The sequence below is a fragment of the Mercenaria mercenaria genome, chromosome 10, assembly GCF_021730395.1.
Source record: "Mercenaria mercenaria strain notata chromosome 10, MADL_Memer_1, whole genome shotgun sequence".
Classification (NCBI taxonomy): Eukaryota; Metazoa; Mollusca; class Bivalvia; order Venerida; family Veneridae; genus Mercenaria; species Mercenaria mercenaria.
The window spans coordinates 3,316,892-3,327,615 of NC_069370.1; positions in this window are offsets into that span (position 1 = coordinate 3,316,892).

Consider the following 10,724-nt stretch of genomic DNA (forward strand, 5'->3'; position numbering starts at 1 on the left):
CATAACATCTTAACGCTTCGTGTTGACTATGTACTAGATTCGTCTACAGTTCAATGACAAATCGGTATTCCATTTGTGAGTTGCTTATCACAAAACTTATTTAGTCTCTTTTTGACCTATAATTTTGTCGGAGCGATGTTAAAACAAACAAAAACAAAAGAACAAAGCTCATTATATGACACATGTATATGATTCTAAATATAAAACAATCATAAATGAAAAGGGCGCATGTCTCCTAATACAGCTTTACTTCATTTGAACAAACAATTTTACCAAATTATATGAAATCCGTTTATAGGGTTAAAATATATGGAGCGGACATAAAATACAGCATTAATTATTATCTGTACAACCATAAATGTGAACCAACATGACCTTCTTACCCAGTTTACTCAACGCAAGATGTTTTAGTGCCCTCATTTTGCTGTCAGAAAAACACAACCCCCCCCCCCCCCCCCAACCGCACTTTCAGCATGCTTTTCATTAGTAAGAGCATTACAAATTATTTTTTTTTAATTGGGCCGGCCCGCATGCCCAAGAATGAACTATTTCCAGCCTTTTATGCCCGAAACAGCGGCCAGTTTAATTATACATTTATGAAATGCATGACACCTCGTAAGAACTGGTTCATACTGCCTATTTGAAAAGAAAAAAAAATGCAAATAACGTACCCTATTTTTTTCACTTACATTACCTTCGTCATTATCTTATCTAATTCTGATTTTCACTATACATGTGTTAAAGACCCATCACGACCTACTGACTTTTTCCTCCCACATGAACTTCGTGCAAATCATTCTGATAATACTGGTGTAATACAGCTAAATTCTACAAGATGACAGGTGGACAATTTAGGCCCTTCCTGAATTAATATGTTTTCAATCTGCAGTCAATCTCTTTTCAGTATAGTTTTAAAAACATAGAATAATAATAATCATATACTGTTAATATTTACTTTTCCTGAAAGGGTATACTCGTCCCATAGTTTATATGGCATGATATTCACTTCATATTTAATCTCACAGATGATCGGATTTCGAACGACAGCAAGGGTGGAACAGTTTAAAAGAAAGTATTGCATGTTTTGTGTTGCTTCGTTACACTGGAGGCATGTATCGTCTATCGCATTCCGGTTAAACGCTGCACGATTACTTTGTAGCACATAACTCCAAGACATGAGTTTTAACTTGACCAGAGATCTACTGGCGTCCCAAGTTGATCTTGCAGGAATTTGCAGAAGGGGATGTGGTTTACCGATAATTACTTGCTGCAGGCGTAAATATTTTAATCTGCTTGAATGACGAGCTTAAATTAATATTTATTTGTTCTTGCCGGTGAAAGTTTACTGCTTTCTTTACTGTTCATTTCCATTCAAGTTTTTCTACAGGGTTTTTCAAAAGGTCTTCTGGGTCACCAAAGTCTATTTCCAGAACAAACGTTTAAAAACGGGGAAAAAATGTCCAGTTTCCGTCAATAACGATGCATCCAGTCAATTTCCCAACGCTGTATTTTTCTCAAAACATCAGCTGCCATGTTTAAACCAGCTCACGTGGAGAACACACCTCCAGAATCGACCAATCGCAAAAAGGCTGCGTAGTAAAAACCAGTTCCGGGTTGCCGTATAAACATGGCAGCTGATGTTTTGAGAGAAATTTCCCAACGCTGGATGCATCGTTATTGACGGAAACTGGACGAAGTAATTATAGGTAAGCGACTAATTATTTATGTTTCTAAAGGCTGGCCACGATTGTGCTTGGAAATAACGAAGGGAATAGGTGGCTGCCATTGACTTGTCTATTGGCCCGAGAAATATACGGCTAGGTCACATCGTGTACGAGATGATTTTGTCAAAGAATAGCGTCTCGCTGCATCAAAATGATGCAGCCTTGAGACCAAAGTGCATGTTTACCGTTAAGATTTATGCTTTATGCGTTGATTAAGACCAGATTTTCAAAAATCGACCGGAAATTGTGTACGCAGTGAGATCGTTACTGAGACCATTCCATTTTTTCCTTAATGTTTTGCCGTAAAGTACCATACCTTTATTTTTTTTATATATAGCATTTTTTTTTTTGAAATGTGTTTTTCTGTTATTATGTTGGGGATCTGGGTTGTAGAGAACAGGGTGGGGGTCCATCATTCATAAGGGGTCAAAGTCACACGCCGATTGCCTGTGATGTTCATAATATGACCAAACTTCAATTTGAAAGAAAGATTATTTTTAGCCAAATCTGGAGGTCAGTGCCTTTAATACATCAAGTACTTTGCATACTACTAAATTAATTCAATAATATATTTAGACATTAAACACATTGTCTTGGCCTTATATATTTCACTGACAATTTGTAACTAGGTTCTTTTTTCATGCAAAACATGTATTAACAAAACGCGATAACTGTGGCCTTTATTTACTAATACCGGATCAACCCATAACAATGAAATAGGGAATCAGGTGGAAACATTACATGACAAATATCTTATATCGCAAAACCGATGTAAATAGCGGCGTGGTCTAGTGGTTAACACGTGTGATTTGTAAGCTTACAGTGCTGGTTCGAATACGGGACGAGCTACTTTTTTTAAATTTTCTAACACGATTTTACCTGGAGAAGAATGCAGGTAAAACTACTGGTATCATGATTTTCTTATGCACTTATACTAAGAAAATATTAATATTTTTCAGAGGATCTCATATTAGAATCGATATTAAATCTATTAACATTGCAAAATGAATAGAGAAAACTCTTGCAAGAATGAAAGCAAAAATAAATACAAAAGATGATATAAAAAAGACCTGCAAAAATAGAATGAGTAAAACCATTTTTAAAAAGAAGAACTCGAACCTACACCATACAAACATAAAAAGAATAAAGATCCAACACACTATCCACTTGACTACAAATCTGTTATAGAATGACGTATCGTGTGTAGAGTAAAGAATATATTACAATATACAAATTTACACCACTTATCGGAAAATACACCTGCTTTACCTGTTTTTGGATTTTACCAAGTACCGTTAAAACAAAATTATCGCGATCCATTAATATAATTACCATCATGGAAATACAAAAGAATACAGTTATTTTGTGTCACGTCTTACACCAACACGAGAATCGCGGGCTAATTAGAGTCCAATATTACGAAGTCGAGAAACACGAGAAAAGCACTATCGTGCAGTAGCGAAAAAAAGCGTGCATAAAATGAACATGCGAATCTACGAACGGGTAATGATTCAAATGAAATAATGTATACAGTTTACTTGGGTATCCAAATCGCTGTTAGCGGCAGTAAGTACAATGGATTTTATGGGAAAGACGTATTTTGCGTCATATCTCAACAACCGCGCTTTCTTTTGGATATACTCGCTAAAATTGTATCCTGCCACAAATAATAAATATCAGGTTGTAAAATAATAAATAGTAGAGTTGTCAGGGTATAATTCCTGCTTGTTTATTTGGTGACTACCTCTGTTCCCTTGTTCATGGCGTACTTGGCCATGTCCCAGAAGCTGCCTTGATCTCTGCTCTGGGAACAATTTCGGTATATATCTGAGGCAGCCGAGAACCCCTGTTGATTTCGCAAGATAATTAAGATTTGGGTGTGGAAACTGTCTGAAATATCTAGAGCTATTACTCGGTAGCCTAGTGGTAGAGCGTCCGCTTCGAGTGCGGAAGGTCGTGGGTTCGATCCCCGGCCGCGTCATATCAAAGACGTAAAAAATGGTACTAGTAGCTTCCTCGCTTGGCGCTCAGCATTAAGAGGATAGTGCTAGGACTGGTCAGCCCGGTGTCAGTATAATGTGACTGGGTGGGGTATCATGCCACGTGTCTACGGCGTGATATTCCAGTGAGGCAGCACTATAAAGTTGGGCACTGTGCTCACTGCTATAAGTAGACACCGTCGTTTATATGACTGAAAAATTGTTGAAAAAGACGTTAAACCCGAACAAACACACATTACTAAAGTTGATTAATTCCCGCCAGACCTCGCTTTGATATTTTGTGATCATGACCTTTGACCATAGGACTAGTGACCTGGGTTTCGCACTCTTCATGGTGCCTTGATGAGATTAACTAACAGTTGACGCTAGTTTAGAAAATCTTTCCAGTGGTTAGATATGAAGCGGACATGAAATTCAGCTCCGAGTGTGAGAACAGAGACGAGTTACAGAAAACATAATACATATTTGCATTAAAAACAACTACCGTATTACAGATATTGCTGCAGACCGAATTGAAGTGCCCAACAGGCACTGGAGGCGTCATTGTAAATGATTCAGATATAGAGCAAACTGTGAATTGTAGGGAATTGTCAATCGTAATATGATATAAAATTGTACTGCTACGGCTTCATATTTAATGCAAGATGAAGAATAAAATACGAGCCGTTTGTAAAACATAAATGCCCCCATGACGGTCTGTCCCATTTTCAATCCCGACGTCACTATGACCTTGCCCTTTAATCCCAAGCACATTCAAGGTCATCTATTGACCACATGCAATCACGTTATAAAGTTTGTGAACTGCAGGCCAAAGCGTTCTTTAGATATGGAGATGGAACTATTTTCAGTCTCAATGTCATTGTGACTTACACACCTCTAGAAAAATACAGGTCATCTACTGACCGCATGCAATCAAACTATGCAGTACGAAGGTAGTAGGCCATAGGGTTATGCAGTCTTGATGTCACTGTGTTACCTAGATATTTGACCTACTGCTTTCCGAAACATATACTAGTATACTGACCAGAATTATCCTACGAGGATTGACGACTCAAGGGCTAGGTGCTTTTTAACTCTTGGACGGAAACCATTTTAGTCTGAAGGTCATAGTGACCTTGACCTACTGATCCCTAAACAATAGGGGTCATCTACCGAGCGGAAACCATTTTCAGTCTTGAGGTCAATGTAACCCAGCGCTTTGAACAACTGATCTTCAAAACGTATGGGGTCATCGAATGACCACAAGCAATTATTATATGAAGTCTGAATGTTGTAGGCCGAACAGCTTCTTTGTTATTGAGCGAAAACCGTTTTTAGTCTCAAGGTCATTGTGGCCTTGACCTTTGACCTACTAAACCGAAAGACAATAAGGGTCATCTACTGACTACAGGCAATAATCATAGGCCAAGGCACTCTATAGTGTAAGGAAATCTTTTTCAGTCTCAAGGTCATTGTGACATTTCGTTTACTGAGTCCCAAATAAAAGGGTCACCTACTGACCACAATCAAACTAATTTTATGAAGTTTGATGCATGTAAGCAAAAGAGTTCTTTAGATAATTATCTGTGATTGAGCAGAAACTGTATTTCAATTATCAAAGTCATACTGACCTTGACCCCCAAAACAAGGGGTCATCTACGGATCATAAGCACTCATCCTAAGGAGTTTAACAACTGCAGGCTAAATAATTCTTCAGTCTTTGATTGGAAACTGATTTTCAGCTCAAGATCACAATGACCTTAACCTAGCCTAAAAAACATGGGTCACCTATTGACCACAGGCAATCATCCTGTGAAGTTTGATGACACTAGGACGAACCGTTCTTTATTTACCAATCAGAATTTGATTTTCAACATGGCCATGACTGGGTCTACGTCATGCATGTGGTATACTAGTATCACGTTTTAACCAGGAGGGGAATAATTAATGCAAATTAATAGACACAGGCTTTGCTTAAACATACAATCTGGACATTGACAGTGACCTTGTCCCACAGAAACCAAAATCAATAGTTCATCTGCAATCCACAAAACATCATTAACCCTTAACCTGCTAAATTTCTATAATGAACTTGTCCGTCTTTCAATTTGGACAGTACCATTAACTGTTAAAAGGGTTGCTTACCAAAACGATACTGACTGAATGGCGAACAGTACATTCAGTATTTTTATAACGATATCAATGAATTTGAAAATCCTTCAAGGGGTTTAGGAGATACATAGTGAACTCAAAATAGTTGGCTCAAACCTTTGACCTAGAGTTGTGACCTTTACCTTGAGCCGACATGGCTGACTCAGGAGTTCTGCACATCGTCTTGATGAGGTGATCATTTGACCAATGCTTCATGAAAATCCTTCAAGGGGTTTCGGAGATACAGAGCAGACACAAAATGGAAGGCTCAAACCTTTGCAGGGCTAGCACTGGGTTGAAAAAAATTGCGCCAAATTTTTACGCCGCGGATTGAAGAGGTTCGCATGCCCATTAGCGTATCCACAACAGGACTTTGGTGGGGTTCACAGTGTGCTTTGTCCCCTAAGCTTTTTGGCTTTAAGCTATTTCAAATGCTTCGATTGCAGCAGAAAGGGGTAGAATGTTTTTGCAAAAATTAAATTTTATTTCCATAACATGTGAAAAATGGTCTGGATATTAATATGTTGTAGTATACAAGAAATATCATTATAATGGAAATATAATTATAACAAGAGCTGTCTATAAGACAGCGCGCTCGACTTTTCTCAGTGCTTGACTCTGAATTAGAGCTTTGCCAGTAAAAAAAATTCCAAGTTAAAAAGGGACATAATTCTGTCAAAATTCAAATCAGAGTTTTGGGAATTGTGTCTCCTGTTGTAGACTTTGATAGAAAATAACTATTTTGAGTTTCAAGTCAAAAGCTTTAATAGTAACAGAGATATTTGACTTTATCAAAAATTTTAACAAAAAATTCTAAGTTAAAAAGGGGCATAATTCTGTCAAAATTCAAATCAGTTATGGGGATTGTTTCTCCTGGTGTAAACTTTGATGGTAAATAAGTATTTTAAGTTTCAAGTCAAAAGCTTTGATAGTAACAGAGATATTTGACTTTATCAAAAAATTTAACAAAAAATTCTAAGTTAAAAAGGGGCATAATTCTGTCTATTTCAATCATAGTTATGGGGATTGTTTCTTCTGGTGTAGATTTTAATGGTAAATAAGTATTTTAAGTTTCATGTCAATAGCTTTGACAGTAACAGAGATATCTGACATTATCAAAAACTTTAACCAACGCCGACGCCGACGCCAGGGCGAGTGCAATAGCTCTACATTTACTTCCAAAAGTCGAGCTAAAAAGGGCGATTATGTGATTTAAATGAAATTCTTATAAGTAAAGTAGAATTTGTGGTCCTGATGAAAATCAATAAAATTATAAGAAATAGTGAATAATTTATATTGTGATCCTAAGGAAAAATTTTAAAATGAAATAATTATTGTTTTGAAATAAATCACACAAACTTACAAGTAATGTTTCACAAAGTTAAGCAGTCCTGCATTCAAATACGACAAATTCCACAAGCAACCAAGGAAAGTCTGTTTTCCATTTTTTAGCTGGATTTAGAGTTCTAGATTCACTTTTCACAGATTTGATTTCTTTGCAGGAAGTATACTACCTGATTCAGAACTACGTTTCTCAGCCATAGTGACAAGCAAGAAATTAATAACTAACAAGAGGACCATGATGGTCCTGAATCGCTCACCTGTCCCCACATGAACTGAGTATGACGTCGTTTTTTCTATTATTTGACATAGTGACCTAGTTTAAGAGCTCATGTGACCTAGTTCTGAACCTGACCTAGATATCATTAAGATAAAAATTCTGACCAATTTTCATGAAGATCCATTGAAAAATATGGCCTCTAGAGACGTCACAAGGTTTTTCTATTATTTGACATAATGAACTAGTTTTTGAAGGCATGTGACCCAGTTTTGTACTTGACCTAGATGTCATCAAGGTAAACATTCTCACCAATTTTCATGAAGATCCATTGAAAAATATGGCCTCTGTAGAGGTCACAAGGTTTTTCTATGTTTAGACCCAGTGACCTAGTTTTTGACCCAGTTACAAACTTGACCTAGATATCATCAAGATGAACATTCAGATCAACTTTCATAAAGATCCCATGAAAAATATGGCGTCTAGAGTGGTCACAAGTTTTTTCTATTATTTGACCTACTGACCTAGTTTTTGACCGCATGTGACCCAGTTTCAATCTTAACCTAGATATTATCAAGATGAACATTCTGACCAATTTTCATGCAGATCCCATGATAAATATGACCTCTAGAGAGGTCACAAGGTTTTTCTACTATTTGACCTACTGACCTAGTTTTGGACCAGACGTGACCCAGTTTCGAACATGACCTAGATATTATCAAGGTGAACATTCTGACCAATTTTCATATAAATCCCATGAAAAATATGACCTCTAGAGAGGTCACAAGGATTTTCTATCATTTGACTTACTGACCTAGTTTTTGACTGCATGTGACCCAGTTTCAATCTTAACCTAGATATCATCAAGATGAACATTCTGATCAATTTTCATGCAGATCCCATGATAAATATGACCTCTAGAGAGGTCACAAGGTTTTTCTATTATTTGACCTACTGACCTACTTTTGTACCAGACGTGACCAAGTTTCGAACTTAACCTAGATATCATCAAGATGAACATTCTGACCAATTTGCATATAGATCCCATGAAAAATATGACCTCTAGAGAGGTCACAAGGATTTTCTATTATCTGACCTACTGACCTAGTTTTTGACCGCAGTTGACCCAGTTTCAAACTTGACCTACATATTATCAAGATGAACGTTCTGACCAATATTCATGCAGATCCCATGAAAAATATGACCTCTAGAGAGCTCACAATGTTTTTCTATTATTTGACCTACTGACCTAGTTTTGGACCAGACATGACCCAGTTTCGAACATGACCTAGATATCATCAAGATGAATATTCTGACCAATTTTCATGCAGATCCCATGAAAAATATGACCTCTAGAGAGGTCACAAGGTTTTGCTATTATTTGACCTACTGACCTAGTTTTTGACCGCAGTTGACCCAATTTCGAACTTGACCTAGATATTATCAAGGTGAACATTCTCACCAATTTTAATGAAGATCTATTGAAAAATATGGCCTCTAGAGGTCACAAGGTTTTTCTATTTTTAGACCTACTGACCTAGTTTTTGACCGCATTTGACCCAGTTTCGAACTTGACCTAGATATCATCAAGGTGAACATTCTGACCAACTTTCATAAACATCCCATGAAAAATGTGACCTCTAGAGTGGTCACAAGCAAAAGTTTACGCACGCATGGACGGACGATGGACGTTGCGCGATCACAAAAGCTCACCTTGTCACTATGTGACAGGAGAGCTAAAAATATTGTCATATACTTACTGGCATCAATAATGAATTACTCATTTGTAATATTTTTATCTAATTAAACTTTTTTTAACAATAAAGATCAGACACACCTTTAAACATTCTTTGTATATTCATTGATCAGTACCAATTTAGCTAAACAAACTGTGAGAGATGCTTTGAATTGCCCCAAGGGCACAGGTTTACTGTCATTTGACTATGGACTGTGCCTCTTGTTTATTGCATGTTTTGTCACAGTCTGGCACTCTTTGGTCCAAAATAACATTATATAAAAATTGACTGGTTTTAATTCTTAGGGTAGGGGTTTTTAAGAGTCATTTCTGAACTTTCTTGAGCCAAAATTAGCATTTTGCTCAAAATGCCTTCCAGCACTAGCCCTGCTTTGACCTCGACTTGTGAATTGACCTTGAGCAGACATGGCCGACTCATGAGTTCTGCACATCGTCTTGACGAGATGATCATTTGACCAAAGATTCATGAAAATCCTTCAAGGGGTTTAGGAGATATAGAGCGGACACAAAATGCTACGGATGGACAGGAGACAATTCCTATAACCCCCTGCCACGAGTTGCAGAGGATAATTCAAATATAGGCGTCAGAGTTATTGCCCTAGTGTCAAACGATGTAGGTAATAATGCTGAACAATTATATTAAGTCTGAATCAAATCCCTTGGTAACAATAGAGATATAGTGAAAATGCATCAAAATTAACATAAAATTCTAAGTAACAAGAGGGCCCTAGGTCGCTCACCTGAGAAACACATCACAACAGTGTAAACATGTTTCCCAGATGACCCATATTTGAACTCGTAAAATGCAGCCCCTATTGCCTACACAAGGTTTTTCTTTAATTTGACCAGGTGACCTAATTTTTGATCCTAGATGACCCATATTCAAACTCAACCTTGATTTCATCCAAACAATTTATTTATTTGTTTGGGTTTTACGGCGCAGTATCATCCAAACAAATACTCGGATCAAATTTCATGAAGATCCCGTGTAAAATGCAGCCCCTACTGCATACACAAGGTTTTTCTTTGATTTGACCTAGTTTTTGGCCCAAGATGACCCATATTCGAATCTGACCTAATTTCATCAAGGCAATCATTCTGACCAAAATTCATGAAGATCAATTGAAAAATACAGCCTCTATGACATACACAAGGTTTTTCTTTGATTTGATCTAGTGACATAGCTTTTGATCCCAGATGACCCATATTCGAAATGCTCCTGGATTTCATCAAGGCAATCATTCTGACTAAATTTTATGAATATCCAGTGTAATATGCAGCCCCTATTGCCTACACAAGCTTTTCTTTAATCTGACCTGGTGACCTAGTTTTTGACCCCAGATGACCCATATTCAAACTTGATCTAGGTTTCATCCAGACAAACATTCTGATCAAATTTCATGAAGATTCGATGTAAAATGCAGTCCCTATTGCATACACAAGCTTTTTCTTTGATTTGACCTAGTTTTTCATACAAGATGACCCATATTTGAACTTGACCTAAATTTCATCAAGGCAATCATTCTGACCAAAATTCATGAAGATCAATTTAAAAA